General features: G+C 40.9%; 1 protein-coding gene across 2 annotated transcripts in view; it reads right to left on the reverse strand.

Moving 5' to 3' along the window:
• Positions 1 to 15,208, reverse strand: part of GPR107 (G protein-coupled receptor 107) — a 105,708-nt gene that overhangs the window by 22,621 nt on the left and 67,879 nt on the right. The window lies entirely within an intron of this gene.

The following is a 15,208-nucleotide window of genomic DNA, read 5'->3' on the forward strand; positions in this document are numbered from 1 at the left end:
CATTCAGGCACCTTTGCAGTCAAGAAACCAAGTCTAACACAGATGAATACTGCCCAGGGACATGTCTGTATTTCTGAAAATGCCACCATTTGGCAGGACCTCCCCCAATTACCAGGAAGAAACAGGGAGTTCTGGGAGCTGCACGCTGGGTTCCAGCTTCAGCGGTCTAGAGCTCAGCTCACACTGGCAAATTAGTGCATCTCTCAACTCTGGGTTCAGCAGCTTGAAACTGGCCATGATGGGAGGATACTGACACTACAGAAATTAGCAAACACTACAAATCAGGACTGTTTTTTTTTGGCTCCAGAGAGTCAATGTTAAACTTTTTCCAGCACACTACTACTGCTGACAGAACTGTACCTGCACCCTCCACCAGGACCAGTCTCAAGAGTGGTCCCAGAGCACCAGCTGGGGGAGCCTCCTGACACCTAAGGGCCTGAATACAGTTAACCCATCTGTGCATTTTGCAAATTTCACTTAGGTTTTTGCTAAGTGCCTTGTAACAGGCCCTTTAAACATGACTTCTCTGTTTATGTCCTGTCTTCATGATTGCTCAAGGTCAGCTGAGCCAGGACAGCTAACTTCTGCCACCGCCTACGGCTATGAAATATTGATGACCACAGAGGGTAGCCTGGCTCCCTCCCCGATTAGCAATCCTTTCATTCATCATAAACCTTCCAGCAGGGGGCAAATTAATTTTTGCTTAACAGCATTTAATTACTGATTCAGTTTAAGAATGGGACTGTGGGTGGTGAAGGTAAGAATTTCCTCTTCCCTCTTTTGGCTCATGATCAGTGGAGGGCAATCAAGCTTTTAATTCCAAGGGAAATTCCTGGAATCCTAAATTATCCTCAAGGTGATTATCAACTAACAATAAGTATCTACAAGAACCTCCTCTGAGAAACTGAATGCAATGATGAGGGGAGGTTCAGAAAAATTTTCAGGGCCATTCTGACTTCCAAAACTGAGAGGATAAAACACCCACATCTAGAGCTGCAATGGATTCACACACACAAACACTTGAACAAACTAAATTAAAGTAGGTAGGTCAGCAGAGGCCTTCTTGTCTAGCAACCTCTTTGGTAGCCTTGTTATTATTTTTTTAAATTAAATCTCTCTGCTTACAATCGAGTGAGACAAACATTAAACAAATAGTAACACAAGTAACTATGAAATTATAACTAGATGGTACAATGTCATTTACATAATTTTAAAAACACATAGGAACAAAACTACTGAAGTTTTAAAAACACATTATGTAGTAAAAACATAAAAACATAAATGGGAAAGAAACACATCAAAATTCTTGATAGTAATTCCTCTGAGCAGAGAGACAGGAGAACAAGCATGGGGAAGGGGACATTTTGTGTTTGATTTATTTTAATGAGAAAGGAAAGATTTGAAATGTGTAGGACTAAAAGATGACATATGTTAACGTTGTTAATTCTGGGTCAATGTTAAATTGTTCTCTTTGTTTTTCTAGATTTGCTTTTTAAAAAATAAAAATATATTTGCAAATAAAAAAAAAGTAAATCTCTCTGGTCCTCATCCATTGTTTTACTTAGTCAACAAAAATTTATTGATTCCATACTCTGCCAGGTGACACAGCAGTGAATAAGATGGACACGGTCTCTGCCCCAGCAGAGGTTGCAGTCCCATGGCGAACAGAGAAGCACTGCATCAGTTATTATAATAAAACTCAATGAATGATAAGTGCACACAGAATATTGGGTAATATGAGCATGTAATCAAGACATTCCTCCTAGTCTAGATGGATGGGGAAGGCTTCACTGAGAACAAGACATTAAAATTGAGAAATACCGGATAAATAAATTACCAAGAATTTAAAACTTTGCACACTTTTATGAACCAGTATTCCTTTTGGGTTGCAGAGCAAAGCATACACAACTCCTGTTCATACTGCCAGTGGTCAAAGAAGTGGCCAGATTGTACTGCACTGTGCCCCACAAAACCAGCTACTCTATGGGAACCGAGATCCTTCCAAACAAGCTAAATTATTGCTTAACAATGAACACTCAATTCTCTTCTTTGTAAATAAGTGAGAAAAAAACCCCAACACAATGAGAACATTTAAATAATCAAAATGCTTTAAAAATCTCTTCTGAATTTTGTCTGCTAAAATAAAACCTGACAAATGAAACTTCTACCTTCATCAAGAGCCATCAGCAACATCGAGAAGTGCTAGGTCAAGGATAAGCAAGGCTGCCACAGACACACTCAAGAAAGGGCTGCCAACCCAGATGCAGAGAAAGGAGTAGAAAGAGAGGATTTCCCAAAGGAAATGATGCCTAAGCAAAGGCTTGGATGGAGCTCAGGAGTGAGCAAGACTGGAGAGAAGGCAAGTGGAAAGAATGTTTGTGAACAGTAGGTATAAAAGCTTAGAGGTGATAGTATCATGTCAGCTAAGGGAAAGCAACTTAGGACAGCTGGACATGGAGAGGTTAGGGAATAGATTTGGGTTAGGAGTAAAGCCGAAAATTAAGTACAATCCAGATGACCATGAACTTTTCAACCACGTTAAGGAATCTGGACTTGATCCTGAGGGCCCCAGGGAACCTCCACAGGGTTATTACTATTTAACTGTGGTAACATACACATAAAACACAAAATTTTCCGTTTTAACCATTTTTATGTGTGCAATTCAGTGGTATTAATTACATTCACAATGTTTAGCTACTATCACCACCATCTCAATACCACAACTTTTTCATCACCTCAAAAAGAAACTCTATACCCATCAAGCAATAACTCTCCATTTCTACCCACCCCCCAACCCTCTAACTGACCCCTAGTAACCTCTAATCTACCTTCTGTCTCCATGAATTTGTTTATTCTCAATATTTCATGGACTCATACAATATTTGCCCTTTTGTGTATTGCTCATTTCACTTTTAGCATAATGTTTTCAAGGTTTATCCATGTATGAGAATGTCATTCCTTTTTGCAGCTGAATAATACTTCATTTATGCATGTACCACATTTCAAGTAGCGCAGAGTCATGATCTGTTCTACATTTTAGAACAATCTTTCTGGAGGAGAAAGAATGGAGAACAGGAGTAAAAGCTCAAATGAAGTCAAAAGACTTTGAATTTGTGGAGGCCCCTGTTGTGAGTGGAATTGTGTCCTCCAAAAAGGTATGCTGAAGTCCTAATCCCCAGTACTTGTGAATATGACCTTATTTGGAAATAGGGTCTTTGCAGACATAAGATGAGGTCAAACTGGATTAGGGTGGGTCCTAAATCCAATGACTGATGACCTTTATAAGGAGAGAGAGTTGGAGACATACACAGACAGAGAGAGGGAAGATGGCCATGTGAAGATGGAGGCAGAAATTGGAATGATACAGCGAAAAGGCAAGGAACACCTAGGATTACAGGCAACCACAGAGGCTAGGAAAAAGCAAAGAAGATTCTTCTCTAGAGTCTTCATTGGGAACACGGCCTTGCTAATACCTTGATTTTGGACTTCTAACCTACGAAACTTTGAGAGAATAAATTTCTGCTGTATTAAGCTACCACATTTGTGGTAATTTGTTACAGCAGCCTTAGGAAATTAATAAATCCCCTATAAAAGGTGGTGAGACTTTTCTTTATCAATGTAGAACAACCAAGGTGTGGACAGGGGGAGTGAACAGACTGATCTCAATTGGTTTTTGCTGTGTGAGAGGGCGGAACTACAAGGCGGTGAAGTTGAGGACAGCAGAAAGAAATCTTAAGGTAAAGTATGATGGGTCCCCTCCCTTTCATAGGGAAGGAAATGATGGTGGCGGGAGCAAACTGAGAGAAAGCAGAGGAGTTAAGGCACCATAGGCCTTAATGGAGTACAGGACAAGCATAGGGTATGTGAGCAAGGGAGTGAAAGCTTTGTCTGGTATCACCCCAGTGTCATGCACCAGCAAATCTTAACCTTACAGGCTGACTTTTAAGATGCTCTCTGAAATGAGGCAGGCTATGAACCACTCAAGAAATGAGACTGTAGGGTCCACATCTGGGCATCACTAAAGAAAATTCACAACAGACACAGGTGTCATGCCATTCCAGGGCATGTGTTATGACTAGCAAAAGGATCTTGTGAAATACAGAATTTTGCCTATTAAGAAATGCAGCCAGATGGAGCAGAGTTCAAGATTTTTCCTAAAGCCCATCAATATTAACAGAAACCATTTCCAGTCACATGTAAGGCATCTGTTTATGAGACTGATGCTTGCAGGATTCAGGTTCCCATTACCAAGGGGCATTTCTTTTTCTAGTTCTAGTCACAACCCAGGCAGTGAAGGCAGGAAGCTAGCTTATTTACTGCAGTAAGGAACAGGATGGCAGAGTGGTTAAGAGCACAGGCCCTGTACATCTGATCATCTTGGGTCCAAATTCCAATTCTGCTGCTTACTAACTGTGTGACAAGTTGCCAACCTCTCTGTAAGACAGGACCAATAATGCCTACCTTTAAGGTTGTTGGGGGAATTAATGAGACACTGCATGGAAAGCAAACAGCACCTAGTAAGCACCAGTGAACGTTTGATGGGATAGTATTAATAATCAATAGGCAGGCCCAATACCAAATATGGCATATACTGTGTCACAGTGGCTGCCACATTTGGCAGAAATCCAGACTTCTGTAAAGTAAAACTGGAACAAATGGTGACCTGAGGACTGCCAGAGAGCCCTGGGCTCCCTTGGAAGCAATGCTGCCATATGCATATGATGAGTCAGGATGTTGAGCAGGAGATGAACCAGCTCTGAGGAGTGTGAAACTTCCTCAGCATTATGCAATGATCAGTGACGCAGCAGGTCTCAACCTGGAATCCCAAGCTTTGCTTTTCTTCCAAAGAAGACTTTCCTGGAGTTAAAAATGCTGACAGCTCGCTGCTCACTGGACAGAAGGAGCTGGGCTCCCAGAGGAATGAAGGCTCATGAAGCCTAGGATGGCTATTTCTGGCCCTACCACAAGAACAGCAAATATGGTAAAAGAATGAGCTTGGTGAGAGCCAGGAGACCTGAATTCTGGTCCCTACACCATCATAATTCAGTGTGCCTGACCCTGGCCTACCACTTCCTTCTCCAAGTACTGGTCTCTTCATTTGAAGAGTCAGAGATTGGGTGGGGAGGGGTGAGGCAGTAAATTTGAATTTTATATGGCAATACTTCTTAATTGGGGAAAACACCAGAATCACCTGCAGAGCTTTACAGATGTCCTAGCTGCATTCTCTCCCACACCCCCTCCAACTTACAGAATCAAGCCTGGGAATAAGGAGTTTGAAAAACTTATCAGGGAGTAGGGAAGGCAAATAAATGGAGGAGGGAGGAGTCCCTCATATATACCTGCTTTAGGAGCACCCACAATGCTGACCTCTTCTGTTGTGAGATTACTCTTTCTCCTACTCACTGTCAAGAAAATGACCATAACTTCCAACTTTGACAAGCACTTCTTACTGATGAAAGTAGAACAAGTGCCCACTGAGGCAGGAAGTACCACAGATCTTTTAAGTGCTTAACAAGTCTCTCTCAACCAACAGCAAAAGAGCAAATTCAAACCATCTAGAAGAGATGTAGTCCTTTTCCTAGATTTTCACCTTTCCTCTTTAAAGTTAAAGAGTAAGCAAGCTGGCAAGAAGACAGATTGCCCCTTTCTTCCCCAGAGACTTCCGTGGATGATCTTGTAACCATGACAATGATAAAAACAATAGCATTGATGGCCACCATTTACAGAATGACTACCTTGTTCCAGGCACTGGGCCAGGTGGGACCCTTTCAGGTTTCATCTTAAGTGATCCTCACAATAATCTCTATGGGGGAAAGGGTGTCTTTACCACTGTCTCACATATAAAGAAATGAAGCCTGGAGAAGTTATTATCAAAGTCACAGAGCTTATAAGGCAGGTAAGTCAGGACTCATGTCCACCTCCCTCCAAGGACCAAGGTCTAAATGCCTACAAGTTGCTATAAGACAAAGGCAATTCATAGCTTCATAATCCACTGGCAGGTCAGGCAATGCAATCATGGTTCAAAACACCAGGCAATGCCCAGGAGTTGCCAGTAATTCATTTTAAGGAGTTACTACTATCATGATTTATGTGACACACAGAAGCAAAGGCCTGAGACAGCCACTTAAAAGGTGAAAAATTTCCAAAACAATCCTTCCCTGGGTGTAAGGAAAGCCTCAAGGCTTAAAAACATTTCCACCTACCCATTATCCTTTACTCCTCCTTCCTCCCTGATGTGCTTCAGACGGAATTTTGAGTCAAACATAAAAATTAAAGAAATTAGGGTGATGGCAAAGACTGGTTGGCATTAGACTCACTTGGAGTTTTAACATTTCCACAATGTGCTTAAGCTGGGTACTCAACCTCACTCCACATGGGGCAAAAAGGGCGCTTGTTCCATTCATAGTCAAGCAGGGTCCTGAAAACCAGGCTGCAAAGCCTATCTCAGTAACCAGAAAGAGACACCAAAGGCTGCAGGCCTCAGGCTGAACTGTACCACACTGTCCTGAAAGCATCCATTCTGGGGCGTGGTTAGCTAAGGAGGTGCCCTCTGGCCACCAACTAAGAAGAGATCCCACTAATCCATCTAACAAAGACAGTATCATGATCAAAAACAGAGAAAGGCTGTGATAAGATAACAAGAACAACAGAGAGAATGAAATTCTTCCATCCTCAAACTGTTAAGTGTCGTATGAAAAAGTGATTCAAAATACATTTTCAGTATTCATTTAAAAAAAATAACCCAAATATATACCCAAAAGAAATGAAAACATATATCCACACAAAAACTTGTACACAAATGGTTACAGCAGCATTATTCATAATAGACAAAAGGCAGAAACAACCAAACTGTCCATCAACTGATGAACGGATAAACAAAATGTGGTGTAACTATATATGACAGAACATTATCTGGCTATAAAAAGGAACGAAGTATTGATACATGCTACAACATGGATGAACCTTGAAAATATTATGCTAAGTGAAAGAAACCAGTCACAAAAGACCACATATTGATGATTCCATTCATATGAAATATACAGAAAGAGGAAATCTATAGACAGAAATTCAATCAATGGTTGCTTAGGGCTGGGGAGTGTGAAGGCATGGGGGTATGGGAGGGTGATAGTAAGAGGGTATGGGGTTTATTTCTGAGGTGATGAAATATTCTAAAATTGACTGTGGTGACGGTTGCAGAACTCTGTGAATATACTAAAAAAACACTGGATTGTACACTTTAAATACTAGTATGGCATGTAAATTATACCTCAACAAAGCTGCTGTTTTTTGTTTTTTTTTTAATGTCCCAGGAGTGGTCAAAAGTCACTGAACTGAGCAGAGAGCTGTACATCTTTTTGTAAGCAAATTACATCTTAAATAAGTAAAAAGCATAAAATAAATAAACTAAAATCCCTCAAGAAAGTAGCTAAAGAACATATCACACTATGAAAAACTAACTCTATAAAAGGCTAACTCTATAAAAGCCTTCTGCTATGAATTCTAGTAAGTTTTTACCTTCCACTTCCCTTCTATTCTAGAACCACACTAAAGGCACTTCTAGAGAAGGTTGTCCTAATGGCCGGCGATCTCAGACCCTGCTCCTGTCAGTCCCCACTGACTCTCGGCCAGCCTGCAGTGTGCAGCTGCAATGCTGCATCAGTCAGGCATCGCATCCGAGACTGAAGTAGAGCTAAGAGGCATGTTGCTCCCCTTGGTTGTCCAATGCACGGATTCAGAGTCAGCAGTGAGCTAGATGACGAAGAAAGTCAGACTTCCCATTGCCCAATGATGCGAGCAGACCAACAACAAGAAAACCTTCTCAATAAGGGAATATGATTCCCCTAAATAAACTGCCATAATCATATGAGAAGAGTTGGTTCCAACAGTGGCTCATGACACAAGGAAAACAAATGCATGCTAACAGCATCACCAAGTCCAGGCAGACCCAAGGAGGGCATACCACCAGGGATCACTAACGAGGCCCACTGGGTAGCTGAGAGCCCCCCAAGGTATTTAGGTTCCCAATATTTAAAGACATAATAAAAAAAACTGGCAATGTATCTATGACAAGGCTGCTTCTGAGGCTGGTGATATGGGGGGCCTCAGGGAGGTATCACTGGTCCATGTATTATTTCAAAAGGTTGATCAGAAGCCATGATTAGGTTGATGACATTACAGGATTTCTGGATAATCTGTTGAGGCAAAGTAATAAGAGGTTTTTCCCAGAAAAGATCATGTTCTTTTAATCCATTTCTGTGGTTGTACACCTATGGTAGGTGGGACCTTTTAGTTGGGTTATTTCAATTTAGATGTGACCCACTGTTCTGGTTTGCTAAAGCTGCCATTATGCAAAATACCAGAAATGGACTGGCTTTTTAAAAAATAATATAATATAATAGTTTAAAAAAAAAAGAGGTTTTTGTTGATCAAAAGAAAATTAAAAACAACTGTATTAAACCAGTCTAATACTCCCTCATTGTCTCTTCATAACAGTCTATTTAGCAGTTTTTAACCTGTCTAGGGACCCAGACCCTGTTGAGAATTTACTAAAAGCCACGAACCCTCTCACAGATACATGCATGCACAAAATCTCACCTAGTTTCTGGGATCCACTGACCCTCCCCTGTGTAATGCATTCATAGAGGTCATGTGAAGAATATCTCAATCAGAGAGTGAGTCACATACTTAAGTGAGATGGACCAGAGTGTAGAACACAATCTTTTGACGGCTACTTCACCTCATGTCATAAGAGAGACCTAGGAACTTCATAAGTACATATGTCAATTTGCCAGAAGAGAAAGTACTATTTGCCCGCCTACCGTAGATTGTTCATGATCCTCTAATCATGACTTTAGGCTTCTGGGACAGGCATGATGTACAAGCATATGTTCTAGCTACATGGGAATAAAATTTTTTGAGTAACCAGATAAAGGGAGTTTCATCTTTTCTGTCTCTTCTCTCCTAAACCACAAAACAGTGCTCCAAAGGGTGAGATCCCAATAAACCATCCTCAATAGTAGTGCAGACAACAGCATACTGCTGTGTTGGAGGAAACCAACAAGTCATTCTTGACCAGACTTCACCCAGTTCTACACTCCTCCCCACATGCTGGAGAGACAGAATCACAGCAAAATGTGCAGCTGAGAGGTACCTTTCATTCTAAAGCTCCTGACCTGGAACACGTAGATTTAACCTTGTAATAATTCTCAGGGCCTGTAGCACCAGCGGCTCCAAGAATGGAAAATAACAAAAATCTAAACATGAGTTGCAGCCATGATGCACACATGATTATTTCTCTTCCTTCTCACCTGAAGGTTTTTCATTAGGTTTGTTTATATGAACACATCCAAATAAAACAGTTATTTGGCATGAGTTGCCCAGAACTAATGGACATCTTAAATAGCCACAAGCATCTGGCCAAATAAGTCTCAGATGAGATCAAGAGGCAAAGGAAAAAGAAGCAGGCAGCCTTCCACTCACTTTCACTGTTCTTACACAGTCATCATAACCTCAAGAGACTGAAGATGCCTATTCCCTAACATGATGGTTCTCAAACTTTTGGTCTCAGGACGCTTTGAACAAAATCATTAAGGACCCCAAAGAACTTTTGTTCCTGTGGACTATAATGAGAAATTAAAATTGAGAAACTTTAAAAATATTTATCAGTTTAAAAATAACAAAAATAAACCTATTACATATTGAAATACATAATTTTTTAAAATAAAAATGACTCCAAAAAATTTAGTGAGAGAGTGGATATTTTACATTTTTGTAAATCTCTTCAATGTCTGGCTTAACAGAACATAGCTGAATTCTCACATCTGCTTCTGCATTCAATATGTTGCAAAAGATAATATGGCCTTACACAGACTATCACATAACTATGGATAGTCTGTAATTCTATGCTAAAACTTGACAAATCGTAGTTTCTTAAAGATTACTGCAGTGGGTAAACTAAAAAGCAGAATCAATGAACTTTTTGCACTCTGGTACATTAAAATCCACTGGCCCATCTTGTACTTTGAGTGGATCTTTTAGCCATGCATGAATGTGTAACATCTGCACTGATCATTTAGAAAACATTGTTTAACTGAGTCATACAGATCTTTCAAATACTGAAACATTTTATTATAAAATATTTTAAAAATCAAATTTGTTAATATCACTCCAGCTTATCTCAGAAGTCTTTTAAGTATTGGGAAAGTGTCAAGCTGACAGCAGAGGATAAAAATTTTCCTAAATTCCAATTTTCACTTGAAAGCACAAATTTTGTCACTGGTAACAAATACTATCAGTTGTTTTCCTTGAAGTGATAGTCTGAATTCATTCATTTTCAAGAAAGTGTCTGCCAAAAACCCAAATATAAGTAACTATAGTCTGATATTCTTTCAAGTAAAAATGATATTCCACAGAAAAAAGTGGTTAGTTCAGCTTGCAACTCAAACTATCAGTCGCACACAGTACTTTTTCATCAAGACAACCAGTACACAAAAGTGTTTTATGCATGCTTTCCATTCATCACACAGATGTACTCAAAGGTTGAGATTTAATAAAATTAATAGTTCTTGATATTTCATCAAGGTCATTCTTAAGTGAAATGAGCTTTCCACCCCCTCTGAAAGCAAGTAGCAGTGGAGACTGCAATAGCTATTATTAGTTTAGTACTACTCCCTTGATTTGTGCTATGGTGCCAGCCATTTCATTGCTTTTGCACCATCAGTGCAAATGTCAATTGTGAAAAGGCCAATAATGTAATATTATAAAAACAGTTGTGATCCAAGGACTCCCTTGAAAACTGCTGCCCTTACAAATACCCCTCATGGCCACAGTTACTTTCAGAGCACGGGAGCAGCTCAGAAGGAAGCCATTACTCCATAAACCCTGCAAACAGCCAATCATCATTTGCTTAAATGCTTTTGAAGCTCACATAAAAGCTAAGATTCTTCAGGATACTTGCTCTGAATTTTCCACAAAAACACAGGGAAAAAATGGATGATTAGATATGTTCAGAAGACAGAGCAATAGATGATGGATGATAGATAGGGAGGGAGGGAGGGAAAGAGAAATGGCGGTGTGACAGCATGTTAAAGTTTGTAGATCGGGGTATCGGGGGAGGGGGGTCAGGGTATGCTGGAGTTCTGTGTATGGGGTTTGTATTGTTTTTGCAACTGTTCTATAACTTTGAATTTATTTCAAAATAAAATTTTAAAAAAATGGATGATTAGAAGCAGACATTGTTCCTTAAATTTATGGGGTATACTACCAAGCCAGTCCTATAAGGTAATGACACTGGAGAAAGAGAAGGTAACAGGGGATGCAGGTTCAGTGACCACAGAAGTCAATAAATCTTGGCAGTGGAACTAGAGGTAGATGTGTCTGTGGCAAGACTCAATTAAGCTTCCTCTTAGAAGACGCAGTGCAGCAGTGAATCTAAATGACAGAGGACCCAAGAGAAGCAACAGTGTGCGATAGAAGAGAAACAGACACAGCTTAAGGACAGTGGACAGCTTTTCCTTAATGTTTTCCTTTACACTTCCCTCTGGTTCAGTCAAAAGGAACCCTGAGATAAAAAAAGTAAACAGAGGGAAGTTCCTTGCCAAGAGTGCCAAGGGCTCTATCCTTGATTTTCTGCTTTATCACTAGAAGAAAACCCAGGAGGCACCCTGATCAAAAGTGTAGATTTCACGATTCGGGGAGGAGAGTCAATACCAGAGATGACAGAATGAGAATCCAGAGTGATCCTGACAGCCTGAAATGCTGGGTCAAAAACAATAAGATGCGGGAGAGGCGGGGCAAGATGGCAGACTGGTGAGCTGTATGTTTTAGTTACTCCTCCAGGAAAGTAGGTAAAAAGCCAGGAACTGCGTGGACTGGACACCACAGAGCAATCTGTCTTTGGGCATACTTCATACAACACTCATGAAAACGTGGAACTGCTGAGATCAGCGAAATCTGTAAGTTTTTGCGGCCAGGGGACCCGCGCCCCTCCCTGCCAGGCTCAGTCCCGGGGGAGGAGGGGCTGTCAGCTCCAGGAAGGAGAAGGGAGAATTGCAGTGGCTGCTCTTATCGGAAACTCATTCTACTGATTCAAACTCCAACCATAGATAGACCGAGACCAGACACCAGAGACTCTGAGAGCAGCCAGCCCAGCAGAGAGGAGACAGGCATAGAAAAAAAACAACACGAAAAACTCCAAAATAAAAGCAGAGGATTTTTGGAGTTCTGGTGAACACAGAAAGGGGAAGGGCGGAGATCAGGCCTTGAGGCGCATATGCAAATCCCGAAGCAAGGCTGATCTCTCTGCCCTGTGCACCTTTCCTTAATGGCCCTGGTTGCTTTGTCTATTAGCATTTCAATAACCCATTAGATCTCTGAGGAGGGCCGTTTTTTTTTGTTTTTTGTTTTTTGTTTTTTTTTTTTTTTTTTAAATCCTTTTTGCTTTTTCTAAAACAATTACTCTAAGAAGCTCAATACAGAAAGCTTCAAAGAATTGAAATTTGGGCACATCAAGTCAAGAGCAGAACTAAGAGAGCTCTGAGACAAAAGGCAATAATCCAGTGGCTGAGAAAATTCACTAAACAACACAACTTCCCAAGAAAAGGGGGGTGTCTGCTCACAGCCACCATCCTGGTGGACAGGAAACACTCCTGCCCATCGCCAGCCCCATAGCCCAGAGCTGCCCCAGACAACCCAGTGTGACGGAAGTGCTTCAAATAACAGGCACACACCACAAAACTGGGCGTGGACATTAGCCTTCCCTGCAACCTCAGCTGAATGTCCCAGAGCTGGGAAGGGGGAGCAGTGTGAATTAACAGAGCCCCATTCAGCCATCATTTGAGCAGACTGGGAGCCTCCCAACACAGCCCAGCAGCCCAGAACTGCCCTGGGGGGACGGCACTCACCTGTGACATAGCACAGTCATCCCTCAACAGAGGACCCGGTGTGCACAGCCTGGAAGAGGGGCCCACTTGCAAGTCTCAGGAGCCATACGCCAATACCAAAGACTTGTGGGTCAGTGGCAGAGACAAACTGTGGCAGGACTGAACTGAAGGATTAGACTATTGCAGTAGCTTTAAAACTCTAGGATCATCAGGGAGATTTGATTGTTACGGCCACCCCCCCTCCCCGACTGCCCAGAAACACGCCCCACATACAGGGCAGGCAACACCAACTACACACGCAAGCTTGGTACACCAATTGGGCCCCACAAGACTCACTCCCCCACTCACTAAAAAGGCTAAGCAGGGGAGATCTGGCTTGTGGAGAACAGGTGGCTCGTGGACGCCACCTGCTGGTTAGTTAGAGAAAGTGTACTCCACGAAGCTGTAGATCTGATAAATTAGAGATAAGGACTTCAACTGGTCTACAAACCCTAAAAGAACCCTATCAAGTTCAGCAAATGCCACGAGGCCAAAAACAACAGAAAATTATAAAGCATATGAAAAAACCAGACGATATGGATAACCCAAGCCCAAGCACCCAAATCAAAAGACCAGAAGAGACACACCTAGAGCAGCTACTCAAAGAACTAAAGATGAACAATGAGACCATAGTACGGGATATGAAGGAAATCAAGAAGACCCTAGAAGAGCATAAAGAAGACATTGCAAGACTAAATAAAAAAATGGATGATCTTATGGAAATTAAAGAAACTGTTGACCAAATTAAAAAGATTCTGGACACTCATAGTACAAGACTAGAGGAAGTTGAACAACGAATCAGTGACCTGGAAGATGACAGAATGGAAAATGAAAGCATAAAAGAAAGAATGGGGAAAAAAATTGAAAAACTCGAAATGGACCTCAGGGATATGATAGATAATATGAAACGTCCGAATATAAGACTCATTGGTGTCCCAGAAGGGGAAGAAAAGGGTAAAGGTCTAGGAAGAGTATTCAAAGAAATTTGTTGGGGAAAACTTCCCAAATCTTCTAAACAACATAAATACACAAATCATAAATGCTCAGCGAACTCCAAATAGAATAAATCCAAAAAAACCCACTCCGAGACATATACTGATCACACTGTCAAACATAGAAGAGAAGGAGCAAGTTCTGAAAGCAGCAAGAGAAAAGCAATTCACCACATACAAAGGAAACAGCATAAGACTAAGTAGTGACTACTCAGCAGCCACCATGGAGGCGAGAAGGCAGTGGCACGATATATTTAAAATTCTGAGTGAGAGGAATTTCCAGCCAAGAATACTTTATCCAGCAAAGCTCTCCTTCAAATTTGAGGGAGAGCTTAAATTTTTCACAGACAAAGAAATGCTGAGAGAATTTGCTAACAAGAGACCTGCCCTACTGGAGATACTAAAGGGAGCCCTACAGACAGAGAAACAAAGACAGGACAGAGAGACTTGGAGAAAGGTTCAGTACTAAAGAGATTCGGTATGGGTACAATAAAGGATATTAATAGAGAGAGGGAAAAATATGGCAAACATAATCCAAAGGATAAGATGGCCGATTCAAGAAATGCCTTCACGGTTTTAACGTTGAATGTAAATGGATTAAACTCCCCAATTAAAAGATATAGGTTCGCAGAATGGATCAAAAAAAATGAACCATCAATATGTTGCATACAAGAGACTCATCTTAGACACAGGGACACAAAGAAACTGAAAGTGAAAGGATGGAAAAAAATATTTCATGCAAGCTACAGCCAAAAGAAAGCAGGTGTAGCAATATTAATCTCAGATAAAATAGACTTCAAATGCAGGGATGTTTTGAGAGACAAAGAAGGCCACTACATACTAATAAAAGGGGCAATTCAGCAAGAAGAAATAACAATCGTAAATGTCTATGCACCCAATCAAGGTGCCACAAAATACATGAGAGAAACATTGGCAAAACTAAAGGAAGCAATTGATGTTTCCACAATAATTGTGGGAGACTTCAACACATCACTCTCTCCTATAGATAGATCAACCAGACAGAAGACCAATAAGGAAATTGAAAACCTAAACAATCTGATAAATGAATTAGATTTAACAGACATCTACAGGACATTACATCCCAAATCACCAGGATACACATACTTTTCTAGTGCTCACGGAACTTTCTCCAGAATAGATCATATGCTGGGACATAAAACAAGCCTCAATAAATTTAAAAAGATTGAAATTATTCAAAGCACATTCTCTGACCACAATGCAATACAATTAGAAGTCAATAACCATCAGAGACTTAGAAAATTCACAAATACCTGG

Source organism: Choloepus didactylus, chromosome 10 (assembly GCF_015220235.1).
Source record: "Choloepus didactylus isolate mChoDid1 chromosome 10, mChoDid1.pri, whole genome shotgun sequence".
NCBI classification, from domain to species: domain Eukaryota; kingdom Metazoa; phylum Chordata; class Mammalia; order Pilosa; family Megalonychidae; genus Choloepus; species Choloepus didactylus.